Consider the following 12,414-nt stretch of genomic DNA (forward strand, 5'->3'; position numbering starts at 1 on the left):
AAAAAAAAAAAAAAAAAAAAAAAAAAAAAAAAAAACAAGGAAAAACATTAAAAAGAGAAAAAGAGAAAATGTGTCCTAAATATTATGAGTGGTTATAGCTGCACTGACAAGTAATCTAAATTTTCTTTAAAACAAACAAATTATAAGACAGAAGATTGGCTCACCACTCCTTAAGTAAGTAGGAATCCTGGCAGGCTTATTTTCTCACATATATTTCTGCGTTTTCTAAATTTTCTTAAAACAAACTTGTATTACTTTTAAAATCAGAAAAAAGAAGTACTGTAAAACATATTTAAATTACTTTTAAACAATGCAGTTAAGCAGTATTTCACAAGGCAGGCACATGATAAATTATAGAGGCCAGTGGTTTTAAAACACTATGCTCTTCCAAAACTCATCACAACATGGAATCTGATGTGGAATTCAGGTAGCAGTGGAGGTGCTTAGGTGGACTGGGAGGAGCCTTGTGCCCCACTTAGCAGCAGCCCCATCTACCTGCAGAACCCAGGGTTCCAAGAACATCCTTAGGAAATGCACTGTACAGACAGACAAAGGCTACAGGCACCTGAGGGGTGGGGGACTCTATGCTGGGATGATCAGTGAGACGGCTGCATGAAAGAGGCAGAAACTGCTAAACTAAAAGGCAGCGAGGATGTCAGTGGGCGTCCCTGATGTGAGGATAAATGGTACAGAGGCAGGCTGCAAAGCCCACCCCCATGCCACCGTACTGTGGATGACAGGCCTTATGCAGTGACTCACCAGTGAACAGGGTGGAGGAGGGCTGGAGCCAGACTACGTTGTTGTAGGAGTAGGGAGCCACTGAAAGTTTCTCAGCACATGCCTGACCGGATGAAGGTGGTATTCTTGAAATGTCACTCTCAAGCTGCTGATAGATACAGCCTGCATATCACCCCACCCCTGAGTTACAGCATGGCACTGGCAGCAGGAAGACACCCTCCAACCCCCGGGTCCTGACATTTGGGCGCTTGTGGTTCTATCATCATACAACTGGTGGGTTTTGCCAAGACTGTGCTGTGTTCAGACGACCAGACCAGGCAGGCTCCGGCCCTCCTACACTGCTATCCTAGAAGTAGCCCTCATTCCAGGGGCAGTAGGGTTGGGGTCCCCAAGTCACAGCTCATGGTCCCTCCCTGGCACTGGGACCAGGCCTTTTACTCTACCACCTAACAGCTTGGGCAAGGTATTTAATCTCCCTGAGCTGCAGTGTCTTCACCTGCAAATGGTAATTCATTCATTCATTCATTCATTCATTCATTCAGATATTTACTGAGCATCTGCTCTATGCCAAGGATAGTTATAGAAGCTGGCGATTCGAAGTGACCAAATCAGCCCCAAATTCCTGCCCTCATGGAGCTTCCATTCTAGTGGAGTGTAATATTGCTGCCTGCCTCGGGCAGCATGGAGGGGATTAGATGAGATCCATCCTGGAAAACATAAGACAGTCATGATTTCCTTCTCATTATTATTTGCATTCCCTGCGGCACTTGGACAAAGAAGGCATCCAATAAACAGCATCAAACTATTCAGTCTCTGTCCACGAATATAGATTAACCCACCTCAAAGCAAAGTGCAGTTCGTTCAGCCCTTGGCTTAGACTAGCATGATGGTTCATCTCTCTGTGCCCCACCCCGCCAGCACTGTCTCTAGTCTACCTTAATAAACAGGGCTGGGAGGGAGAATGAAGGAAACCACCCTTGGAACCATTCATCACAATCAAGGCAGCTGACAGCTTTGCTAAACCCTGGCTCAGCCCTCATTTCCTTAGGGAAAGAAAGCACAGAGCTACCAGAACCCTTACCTTCTCAGGCAGTGCTGAAAGTTCCTTTCTCGGGCCAGGGTGTCCTGCCTTATATGGGACATGAACACCTGATGGACTGCATGCCAGCCTCCACCGGGCCCCATGGAGAGGACTCAACCCCTCTAATCAGGCCAATCTGTGGCAAGGTGAGCTCTCATTTGGTGGATTTCAGGGTTGAGTATTCATTGCAATGTGTCCCTGAGGGCATGTATGAGCCTGGGGCGGGGGTGAGTAACAAGCACAACCAGTACATATCCCAAGTGAGTGGCCAGAAGCATTGGTATCAGTCCATGGGAGAAAAAAACTATAAACCAACTTTAGAACCTCATCCTCAGGGATCCAAGAAAGTGCTCCATCAAAAATCTCCCTGGCAAGTATCTTGATATGTAATGACAACTTCAGCTTTCTTCACCAACTACATGCTGGAGTTCTGGTGTCAGCCTCTATTTTTATAGCCTGAGTAATGCCCGGGCAAAGGACCAGTCAAGAATCAGACACAGAGGGATGGGGCACAAGAGGTGATGGCACAAGTGATGGGGCACCTCTCCTACTCAGCCTCCAGCAGCAGACCCTTTAGAGCACAGTCTGGGACAGCAGCCAAGCCCTGCTCAGATTCTGGCCCAAACTCCTCTGCAGACTCATCCCCTCTCACAGCCAGCCCATGAGTTCCACAGGGGCTGGTCCTTTTCTACCTGTAAGACCCTGTAAGGCCAAGCCCCATGGCACAGCAGTGTTGGACGGGTGAATGGCCACACCATCCCACCCAACTCTGGCACAGTTGACTTGCTGTTCCCCCTTTTCATAACTCAATGTGTGTGCCCATTCCACTCTCTTGGCCCAGATGCCTTCTTGACCTGGTTAACTCCTGTTTATCCTTAAACTCAGCTCAAGCACCACCTCCTGGAAGCCTTCCCTGACCCCAAGGCTGGGTGACATCCTCCAATACTGGGCAACCACAGCCCTCAGAGCCTACCCCTCCCACTCTACTCATCAACACGACAGACTCATGTCAGCTTCCTTGCCCGCCTTCCCCAGGGCTGGGTGGACAGACAGCAGAGCAAGCAACAGTGCTCAACAGGTATGTAGGGGAAGGGAGGGAGAGTGGGAAAAAGGAAGGGTGAGCACCAGGAAGAATGCTGTGGATGGAGTAGCCCCATCACAGAAACCTACAACAAACTAAACAAGAATAAAGCACTACACCCCAGTATATCAATATATCACTCATCAATTATTACTGAGGAAAACTAGCAGGAAGTAGTGGGAAAACACTTTTTAATGAATTAGAGGGGAATCAGGTCACTCTTTGCTGTGTCCTCTCCTCCCCTCTAGATGTGGGCTGGGGCGGGGGCTAGAGAGGAAGAGAAGCTTTGGAAGGTTGGGTGGGCAGGGGTACTTGAAAAAATGGAGCTCTCATAGGCTCGTCTGGCCTTGGGGGACTGAAGACCATTTCCTCTGGGGTAACCTCCTACTGCTGATGTGAATCAACTAGGACACATTCCCACAAAGCTGTTAAGAACATGCCCTGTGTCAAGACAGGGGGATAATGAGGGCCTCCCACTGTCCTACTGAGTCATCTGGCCCAGTTCCCAAAGGTAGGAATAGAAGCAGGGATATAGAACAGATGATCTCCTGGGAATGAAGACGACTCTTGGCTGGACCCTCTTAGTACAGCATTTCCTTCTAAAGAAAACACCCCCACTTGCCCCTCAATATCCACTTATTCTTTCTTGCTAAGAGAATCCTGATTTTTTGGAGGGGGAGGGGGCAGAGAGTGTAGCAGAGACTGCCAGCTAATTGTGATACCCATCTCCTCTCCCTCCTGGGCATGTGGCTGGACCACATTTCCTCCCCTCGGAAGGTATGCTCACATGACTGAGCCCTGGCCAGTGGAATGTCAGGGCTAGTAGTTCAGCACCTCTGAGCCTGGCCCACAAAATCCTCCCACGCACCATCCTCCATGTTCCTTCCTCTTCAGCTGACTGAGGCAAAGGAGCATGGCAGTCTTGAGAGCCTGAGTCCCTGAATCTCCTCTTGGAGGAGAGCCCCAATCAGAAACGGCCATTTTGGACTGCGTGTGAGCAAAAAGTGAATGCCTACCATATTTGAACCATTAAACATACTTGGTTTGCTTAAGCAGTGAGCCTTCCTCAGTGTGCCCCGCTACACACTCACATGGCCCGTTTAACTGGGGGCAGCCCATGTGATACAGTTCTGGCCATGAAATGTCAGGGGAAGTCTGGTCTGCTGGTGTTTTTTGCCATCATGAAGGAAAGGCCAAGAGAGTAACACAAGTGTCAGTACAGACAGATGTCAGCTGCTGAAACCAACACCAGCAATCACCTATCTTCATGCATTTTGTTACATGACAAAAACAAACCCCTATTTGCTTAAGCCACTGAGGCAGGGCTTCCTGCTACTTTCAGCCAGACACTTTCATAACTGATAGGTTTTGCAACCACTCATCATTCATTCACCCAAATTTTATTGAGCCCTGTTTCACGCCAGTCCTTGTGCTACAGGCCAAAGCTTTAGAGATGAGCTGGGTATGGCCCCTGCTTTCTAGGGGCTCCCTATCAAGCTGGAAGACAGGCCCATGAGCAGACAATCAGAATACACTGGGAACGGATGCTATGGTGGCCCATGATGATGTCCCAGGACAGTGTGAGCACTGGGCAGTGGGCTGGCACTGAGGTGAGGCGTTCCCAACTCCCCTTCTGGCATTCGGCACACAGAGTAAATAAACACTTCTCAAGCTAAAAAGCAAGTAAAAAGAACTCGAGATCCTCAGCCAAGCCAACTGCGATTACTTAGTGTAAGTAGAGTCGTTAAACACCATCAATTAATGCAGCTGTTTCAAGATAATCAGCAGTCATTAGAGCAAGATGCACAAGAGGAGAAAAAAAATCATACGCTGCTAACTTAGCAATGCTAGAAATTATGTGAACCGAGGATGAGACAGCCTTGCTTAGATCTTCCTGCCTGCTGACGTTAGCCACCTCCCAAAATATACTTTCTTTCTCAAAGAAGATGGTGATTTTTCACTTTGAAGACAGCCAAAAAAATCAACCATCCATGCCATGACTTTTGACCATAAATGCCCAAGCTTTGATTTTTCAGGTCTGTGTTTCCATTAGGGACTGCAACGGAGACACACAAATTGGTGACAAAAGAGGTTCCAGTATGGGAAATCAAGAGCTGATCATGACCAGAGAAGTCAGAGCACCTGGGGAGCCATTTGTAAAACAGAGAAAGGGTTTTCCCCCTTTTACCTTAAATCTCCCTACATACAAAAGATTGGCATTATCTGCTGTTTCTTTGTTTTACAAGTGTGGGGCAAGTATTTTTTTTTTTAAGACAAAACTTCATTTAAAATTCCAGGACATAGGTCTACCCTTGAACAACATGGATTTGAACTGAGCAGGTTGACTTACATGTAGGTTCTCTTCCACCTCTGCCACCCCGGAGACAGCAAGACCAACCCCTCCTCTTCCTCCTTCTCAGCCTACTCAATGTGAAGACAATGAGGATGAAACCTTTATGATGATCCACTTCCACTTAATGAATAGGAAATGTTTTCTCTTCCTTATGATTTTCTTAATAACATTTTCTTTTCTCTAGCTTATTGTGAGAATACAGCACATAATATATACAACAGACAAAATATGTGTTAACTGACTACATTATCAATAAGGCTTCTGGCTGAGTAGGCTATGTATAGTTACAATGCTGGGGATTTAAAAGTTATACTTGGATTTTCAACTGTGGGGGCCATGGCGGGGCACCATCAGTGCTCCTAACCCCTGAGTTGTTCAAGGGTCAACCATAGTTTAAAATAAATAAAAATAAGCTGGTTGCCACTAAGATAACTGATGACTGGTTTTCCAATCTGACTGCTGACTTATCGGTATGAAGTATTCCAGTGTATGTAGAGTACAAGCTGGGCTAATCACGCTCAAATGAGGCAGAGAAGCACTCGAGTTCCTGAAGCAGCAATCACAGAAGGATTTTCTGGTCGACAGCCGATTGCTGGAGGCTGTGCCAGCTCCGTGATGGCAGGTGCTAGTCGGGCAGGCTGCCATGCTGGGGCCTCTCTGTAGGATGCACAGAGCAAGCAAAGCGAGGTCTGAGGAGGAAGGACTTCTCTTTCCAGCACCAGTTAGCAAACCCATGCCCGTCAACATAGTTTCTTTGGGTCAAGAAGTTTCTAGCTACGGCAGACACAGGAAATGCGGTGTTCTGGCTTCCTGCCTCTGGCTAGTCCCCTACCTCCTCTCAGGAGCAGCTGTGCCATTTCTTGCTAAGATAACTGGGTCTCTGATAGTACCAAAGGTTTCTGGGGCTGCTGAAGAGCCAGTCCAGTCCAAAATAGTAGCCAGGGCAGCATTCTGTCAACCAGGACCAAAAATAGTGCCGGCAAAACCAGGTGAATAAACAGATCTAGGATCTTTTATCATGCTTCCCACTAACAACCTGTGGCCAAGAGTGACAGTTAAAACAACCAGCATGTGTCAGACACAGACAAGTCAAAATGAGTGCCTGTTTCAAAGAGCTGGCAAGGTCACCACCCCATGGTCAGCTCTTTCACAGCCTCTCATGGCTGTAAGTGAGCAAGTGCCTGGAAATTAGTCTGCACCGCCATTCATGTCCTTCACCGCAAACTGAAGTACAATGTCCTCTGTTCCATGAGGACAGAGACCATCATCCTGTATCCATCATCTCAGTGCAGTCATTTGGCGCCTAAAAGGTAATTTTAAGAAACGAATGAATAGGAACAGCAGCTAACATTTTTAAAACATGTAGCATGTGGTAGGTGCTTTTCTAAGCCCTCATCATGCATTATTATATTTCAGTTTCACAACAGTACCATGAAGTAGGTATTATTATCACCACCCAAATTTTACAAATAAGGAAACTGGCCCAGAGAAGTAACTTGCTCAAGGGTGTATCACTAGTAATGGTAGATCCAGGGTTTAAAGTCAATTTGGCCTCTGAAGGTACACACTCAATCACTGCACTGTGCTGAATACACAACCAACTCAGGTACTCTAGTATTAGGAAGTCATCAGCAGATAACCGCTGACATCCACAAACCTTGCAAAGTCCGTCCAGGTTTCTGGGTACTACATATACAGTTTTTGTTTGTTTGACTTGCAGAAAATTTTAGAGAAAACCAACACTTACTTCTACCCCTAAGAATAGGACCACCTACAATTATCAAAAAACTATATAACCACATTCAGTTATCAAGCAACTGTGGGCAGGAATATCTAGGTTTACATAGTATTTCTCTGCGTAAGGGATCTGAATTCTAGAGGAAGCCTTTTAACAATCCCAAGGTCCCATCTTCCCATCTCTAAGCAGATCGCAGGCTTACTGGATCAAATGAGATCATGGACAAAGTTGCTTTTTTATACAGTAAGGTACTGTATAAAAATAATGCATGATCCTAATAATATAATAACTTGCATAAAATTCTATACTTATTCTATACTTGCCAAACTTTCTATACTTTCAAGATAGTTCATATTTATATCTCTCCATGTTTTAATGATATTTAAGCTTAATCATTTCTATAAGTCCTTCCATTATTATTTCTGAGCTTCCAAAAACTCGTGCTACAACTTTACTAACTTTACGGTAATTCAACTGCCACTTTCATTTTAGAAGCACAAAGCCTTAACGAGACAGTAAATGTTTAATTCTAACTAGAATCTCCTATGTCTGCAGAGGACAAACTTAGCAAGTAAGAGCTTCATTTTATTTTACAGTTAAAAAGTTCAAAATGATACTGCTATCTCTGAAGGCCTGAAGGTTGGTGTTGGATCTAAGAATGAGGTAAGCCTAGGAAAGTAAGCTGTGGTTTTCTTGGTTGAAAAGACAAATGTCTCTGAATAATTGAGGGGTGGGACAAATAGTATTCAAAATGATTTGTAACTTTAATGTAAATGATGGCTGTAACCACAAACAGAAGTGAAGGAGGAAAGGGGAGAGAGTGGCAGTATCAAAACCAGGTGCAATCATTTTCATCTTAATATGCTTTTTAATTGATATGCTATTGATTACAGCTCTTTCTAAGGAAGTTGGTCACACCCGGGGGCACAAAGGGTGGCAAGCAGGTGACAAAAGGATGCCCTGAAAACTGAAACATGAATGTGTAAATTGGGGAAATGATTTTGCAAATACAAAGAGAATTTTAAAGTTACTACAGTCTCTACTACTAGATGTTTGAGTTCCCCCAAACTCTCCTCCTCCCCAGAATACACAACTCAGAGGGAGTTCCACCGATGGAGGGAGGGGCAGATGCATGCACAGATGACTCGGCCAAGGGAATGAGGTGATGGCTGCCTCCTGACTGCAGGAACTACTCCCCAAGCTGCCATCCAGTTCTTCTTCCATGCCTTTTAATCATTAACTTCTTCCACACTCCTGAGATTGTTCCTGCTATCACTGCAGACTGAACTTTTTCCAGAAGCCGGTGGCCTCCCCAGCCAAAGTCCAAGAAGGGTCAGAGAAGCCTGCCAGTTTTGAGGGTGGAGGATAAACAGGCCAGAGTCTGTGGCTCAGTTAGGTGTTAGTTGGCTAGGGCCCTCCTGCCTTTTGGAGTCAGAGCAGACCCTGAAAATCATTCTGGGTTCACGGGTGCCTCCTCGTGGCTGCCATGCAGCATCTCCAGGTTGAGAGGCTCCAATGGGCCCTCGTTCACCTGCAAGGCTGCGCAGCAGGTTCAAGAAGAGTCCCTGGGAGATGCTTCTATCAAAAGGCCCACCATCCTACTAGAAAGCTGCCCCCTCTTCTTCACCTCCTAAGTACAGGTGCACAGACCTTCCAAGCCACTGCTCCTTTTGTCACTTACCTAGACTCTCCCCTCAGCACCTCAGGTGAGATGAGTGGCAATGGTTGTAATTCGAAGTGGCCAGGAGGGCTCTCCAAGTGGCACCCTGTCTCCCTGGGAGCTTCTTCCACTGGAAAATGGGGGATGTTGAAGGGGACTGGGGCTACAGCTCAGGGCCTATAAATTAAGCCATGGTAAAGTGGCTTCCCAGGCCAAACCCCAGACCAATCTTGCTCAAACCATTATTTCCAAAAGGGCACATACCTCATTCAAAAACTTCAAACAGCTCAGTGCTCTCCTACTGTGCTAAGCCCAAGTCTCAGCTGGCTTTCAAGGCCTTCTCAAAACCAGAATGATGGGCCCAGCAAATGGATTTCAGATTCCCTTGGGTCCATTTTTCCTATCTCAGTGACTTTGCTCCTAACTGGTAACCCCTACACTGGAATGTTGGCACACTTCCTTATCCACCAACCAGGAACCTTGTCCAGGGACAGGTTCTGGGGCCGAAATCTCTGCCTATAAATTTTCAGGACCTTGAACATTCTCCCATCCTTTCTCCCACCCACCTCTAGATAGTAGTCTCTTTCTCCTTCTCCTTCCTTTCTCTCACTTGCAGACTGCAGGCATTAATTAAACCTCTCTACAAAACAGATTTTCACCAGCTGCAGGAATTCTGAGCCAGATCTGAAGACAGAGACAATCTGGGTAAGAAAGATAAGTTCGTGACAGCCGGGGCAGTGCAGGCTTCCACAGTCAAGTGGTAGTCTCAATTTTAGCCCTTTCCAGATTCCCGAAAAAAAAAGGGGACATGAGGTGTTCCCACCCCCTCAGCACTTGGCTGTACTGCCTGGGGCTGGCCTTTGACAGACGCATAAGAGCTGGACCTTGCCCCATCTGCCAGTGGGTCACAGCCACCTCCAAGAGACCAAAGCACTGGCCCAAAACACCAACCGTCCTCCCACCAATACAGCTGCAAGCCATAGAGCCAGGAATGGGCAAGAAGAGCACTCCCAGCACATTACAGGAAGCAACACCTGTGGGGCTCTGCAAGTGGTACCCTGTCTCCCTGGGAGCTTCCTCCATCAGTGGGCAGGGATAGCAAATGTTAAAGGGGACTGGGACTACAGCTCTGGGCACTCTAGGTGAAGCTGTGGTGGGCTCAACCCTCAGCAGACAAACTTAGTAGCTCCCAAGGGTGCCCACCACCACCCACCCCAATTCTTGAATGAAGACAACTGATTTTCTTCATGGAAATCCTGGAGTCCCCACTGAGGTTAATGACCCACCATCAGAGCCTGATCTGTAGATCGCACTCCCTGCCCCAAACACACGCAAAAATGAGTTTGTATCTAGTGATATGACACATTAAAAAAAAAAAAACAAAACAAAAAACTGCTGAATTTAAGAGTAACATTTTGAACAGTGTAGCAAAGTGTAGAAGACATTGGTTGTGAACTCAGACTAATTCACGGGGGCATCCATTTTTTTTTCTCACAAACACTGAGTACCTGTGGTAGATGGGGCTGGGGGGGTGGGGTGGGGGAGACCAGGCAGGGACCTGGGGCCACAGAGATGGTTCCACCCATCCCTGAAGATGCTCCTGCACAGTGAGGCATCTGACAGTGACTCATCGCAGAGCAGTGTAGGGAGACAAGGAGAAGCCCACAGGAATTTCTGGACAGTCAGAGAGACCCTACTGAGCCCCAGTGTGTCCTTAGGCTACTTATCTAATCAATAGTGAAGTAATATTGAGCTAATTACTATTCAAGCTGATCAACAGAAAAAAGAGTTACAGATATTGCAGTTCCACAAACACTCACAGTGCTGTGCTCCAAAGACCAGGTGGCCCACACTGTTCCTGGTGCCCAAATGCAGCCTCCCAACACATCAGTGAGGGTGGGCTGGTCAGGAGCCAATCCCTAACAGAGAAGTTTCCTCTACACATCCTTTCTCTGAGATAAGCAATTAATTTAATCCAGGACTTAATGAAAGCCAGGAGAAGGGATGGAGCAGATTCATACACTGGCTTTCAGGCTGTCCCATGCATCTCCACCTCTCTCCAGAGACCACGAGGGTTTTTTGTTTGTTTGTTTGTTTTAGACGTTGTTTTGCTCTTACTGCCCAGGCTGGAGTGCAATGGCACGATCTCGGCTCACTGCAACCTCCGCCTCCCGGGTTCAAGCGATTCTCCTGTCTCAGCCTCCCGAGTAGCTGGGATTATAGGCATGCGCCACCACGCCCGGCTAATTCTGTATTTTTAGTAGAGACAGGGTTTCTATGTTGGTCAGGCTAGTATCGAACTCCCGACCTCTGGTGATCCGCCCGCCTCGGCCTCCCAAAGTGCTGGGATTACAGGCGTGGGCCACCGCGCCCGAGGCTTTTTGATCCATCTGCTATAATCCCTCTTCCCACAAATGTCCCATTGGGCACCAACACCTCTGAGGAGGGTAAGTTGTTGCCAAGCCTGACCGCAGTCGCGCCCCGTTTGAAAGGGTGGGCTCCGTACTGCCAGGTTCACACCCACGGGCCTTCTGCAAATATCAACAAACAGCCCCATTTGTGGAGCACTCTCCGATCCCCCATCAACCCCCTACACTTGCCCATTCACAGCTCGATCTGATTCCACATCTCTCCTGATTTTACTTGTTGAATGCTTACAAAGGATCCCTGCCTTCCCACAAAGACACTAGCTGGCCAGGCGGTGATAATCTCACTCTCCCACAGAGCCCCCTCGCAATCGCTGAACTCACAGCCGAAGCGGGAAATATGGCTCCACGTCCTGCACCACGAATCCTTTACCATCCACAGGTACAATTTAAAAGGCAGCTGCGGCTGCAAGGCAGGCAACCTACCCTAAGCAAATCCATTCATTCTCTCTCTCTCTCTCTGTGTGTGTGTGTGTCAGAAACCCAGCTTATTTAAAAGATCAGGACATATGCAAGTTCACCAGCAAAAGCAACGTCGTGGGTCTACAACACACGGTCCTAACCTGCGCATCCAGGAATGTTAACCTGCGCTCGGGCGGCGCGGCGGCCGGGCCCCGGACTCCTGGAGGCGTCAGGCTGCAGGTGGCTGCCAAGAGGAGCCAGCCCCGTCTCCGGGAAAGGCCGCGAAGTTGCGGCCGCCTGCTTACCTGGAGACCAGCCAGCTCAGGACCGCCCGGGAAGGGGGACCCCGGGAGCTTGAATCTCGGCTGGAATCCGGTGGCGGGAGTGCGGGGTTCGTGCGGGAGAGGGCTGAAGGGGCGGGGGCGAGGTTGAGGCGGGCTCCGCGGGAGAGTGCGGGGCTGTAGGGGGCGAGGGCTTGGAGACAGAGCCGGGGGTTCGCAGCGGGCGTGAGACGGCGCCAGCGCTGGGAGAGGGGGCTACGGGGCGGGCGCCGGGGCTGGGACACCGGGCGCACGGGGGGAGTGGCAGCGGAGAGGGCGCAAGTTCTAGGCTCTGGGGCGAGCGGGGGAATAAAGGAGGAGGTTTAGTCGCGGGATTCAAACCTGACGCTTCGAAGCGCCCCAGCCTTCCAGCCCCTCTCCCACTGGCGAGTTAGGGGTATCCCGTCAGTCTTCCAACCCCGGACCCCGGATGCCCACCCGCCTCGAGCCTCTGCGCTGCTCAACCCCAACGGCAACCGCCCCGGCCCAGGCCCGCGCCGCACTCACCGCCCATGGTCCCAGGCCGGCCCCAGCTCCGCTGCTGCGCGCCCGGCTCGGCGCTCGCCGCCAGCTCCTCCCGGCGCTAGGGGAGGCGAGGGCGGCACGCACCGGCCA

The 12,414-nt window shown here is 48.7% G+C and overlaps 1 protein-coding gene across 1 annotated transcript in view; it reads right to left on the reverse strand.

The window, feature by feature from the left end:
* The window catches only part of PXYLP1 (2-phosphoxylose phosphatase 1), a 69,353-nt gene extending 56,945 nt beyond the window's left edge, over window positions 1-12,408 (reverse strand). The window contains exon 1 of the mRNA XM_017862769.1: window positions 12,307-12,408. The gene's annotated coding sequence lies outside the window, so the exon portion shown is untranslated. The remainder of the gene's footprint in view (window positions 1-12,306) is intronic.
* Window positions 12,409-12,414: the final 6 nt, after the last annotated feature.

Source organism: Rhinopithecus bieti, unplaced genomic scaffold, assembly GCF_001698545.2.
Source record: "Rhinopithecus bieti isolate Rb0 unplaced genomic scaffold, ASM169854v2 scaffold_2654, whole genome shotgun sequence".
In the NCBI taxonomy this organism is placed as follows: Eukaryota; Metazoa; Chordata; class Mammalia; order Primates; family Cercopithecidae; genus Rhinopithecus; species Rhinopithecus bieti.